Source organism: Mandrillus leucophaeus, unplaced genomic scaffold (assembly GCF_000951045.1).
Source record: "Mandrillus leucophaeus isolate KB7577 unplaced genomic scaffold, Mleu.le_1.0 Scaffold142, whole genome shotgun sequence".
Taxonomy (NCBI): domain Eukaryota; kingdom Metazoa; phylum Chordata; class Mammalia; order Primates; family Cercopithecidae; genus Mandrillus; species Mandrillus leucophaeus.
Window position 1 is genome coordinate 579,709 of NW_012101388.1, and position 2,315 is coordinate 582,023.

The window sequence follows — 2,315 nt, forward strand, 5'->3', positions numbered from 1 at the left end:
TAGCACTTTGGGAGGCGAAGGCAGGTGGATCATAGTAGTTCAAACGTTCGAGACCAGCCTGGGCAACATGGCAAAACCCTATCTCTATTAAAAAATACAGAAAAATTAGCTGGGTGTGCTGGACTAGACACACCTCTAGTCCCAGCCACTTGGGGAGCTGATGCAGGAGATTGAGCCCAGGAGGTTGAGGCTGCAGTAAGCTGAAATAGCACCAGTGTACTCCAGCCTGTATGACAAAGTGATTCTCTCTCTCTCTCTCTTTCTGTATAAATATGTATATAATATATATATATAAATTTAAATATGAAAATATTCAAATATGACCATTCTTAAAGACATAGAATCATTTCACCTGAACCTAAATTTAGTGTACTTATCAGTTACAGATGCATACAGAATCAAGCACGTTGCTTTAACAACCTGTGGTGTTTCTGTTGTTAACATATTTCTATGAAATATTAAAACTTTTTGAGAATGTTCTGAATGAAAAAATTATCACCTTACCTCAGTTTACGCAGGGTTTGTATTAAATACTACTGAAGTGCATATATATACAGTCAGGCTTCACTGAATGAGGGGGATACATTCTGAGAATTGTGTCTTTCTATGATTTTTGTTGTTGTGTGAGCATCGAAGAGTATACTTACACAAACCTAGATGGTGTAGCTTACTGCACACTTATGTTATATGGTAGAGCCTATTGCTTCCAGGACACAAACCTATATATAGCATGTTACTGTACTGAATTCTGTAGGCAATTGTAAACAATGGTATTTATGTAACTAAACATACTTGACCATTAAAAATGTACATAAAAATATGGTTACATAAAAGATTAAAAAGGGTAGATTTGTATACTATACTTACCGTGAATGGAGCTTACAGGACTGGAAGTTGCTCTGGGTGACACAGGGAGTGGGTGGTGAGTGGATGTAAAGGCCTAGGACATTACTGTACACTACTGTAGACTATAGAAGTACTATAAAGTGAGGCTACACTAAATTTATTTTTAAAAAGTTTTCTTCCTTAATAAATTAACCTTAGCTTACTGTAACTTTTTTACTTTGCAAACTTTTAAAATTTTGTTTAACTTGATTCCTTTTAGCTTAAAACACAAACACATTGTACAGCTATGCAAAACTATTTTTTATTTATATTCTTTCTTTTATTTTAAATTTACTGAATTTTTACTTTTTAAACTTTTTTTTTTGTCAATAACTAGGACACAAACACACAAATTAACACATTAATCTAGGCCTACACAGAGTTAGATAATCAACGTCACTCTCTTCGACCTCCACATCGTGTCACACTGGATGGTCTTTTGGAGCAATAACAGGCTTAGAGCTGTCATCACCTGTGATAACAACGCCTTCTTCTGGGAACCTCTCCTGAAGGTCCTGCCTACATAGAAGGAATGTACCCTAAAATAATGATAAGAGGTATATAGTAAATACATAATCCAATAACATAATCATAACAATGTAGCATTGATGGAGGCTGAGAAGTCCCAAGATAGCCCGTGTGCAAGCTGGAGAAGCAGGGGAGACAGTAGCACGGCTCAGTCCAAGTCTGAAGGCCTCAGAACCAAGGAAACTGATGGTGCAACTCTCAGGCCTAGAACTTGAAAAATAGGAGAACTGGTGTTGAGTCCTGGAGTCCATGAATCCAAAGACCCCAGAACCTGGACTTCTGACATCTGAAGGCTGGAGAAGAAGGGCATCCCAGCTTTGGAAGACAGAAAGCAAGAATTCTCTCCTCCTCTGCCTTTTGGCCTCACTCAGGCCTGCAGCTGATTGGGTAGTGCCTGCCGACATTGAGAGCAGATCTTCCCCACTCAGTCCACCTGCCCCCAAGCTAATCTTCTCCAGAAAGGTTCTCACAGACACCACCTGGGGCAGCGCAGTCATTCCAATCCAAAGAGGAAGCACCCGGCTTTCTCCTTCAGAAGAAGAGGAATGAGCTCAGGGCCTGCTGAAGCATTGAGAATTTTGCTTTTACTTATGAAGTTACGTAACTTTTTCCAAATAAATATTTTTCTTTCTACATATAAAATCTATTAATTTTATTATTAAAAATATATACATTTTGACAGAAACATTTGTCAGCTCCAGGTAACCTACAATTCACTCAGAAAGTGAAAAGATATTTGACAATTTAAAGTTACATATTTCTAGATTTTTTTTCTGTTTTCGTACTTATGAAGGTGTATAACAATATAGTTTGCAAAGGGCTAATATAAAACTGTGCATATTATTATGAAAAATATTTTAACTTTGAAAGGAAAATATTTGATGTGTGCAACAAAATGCATA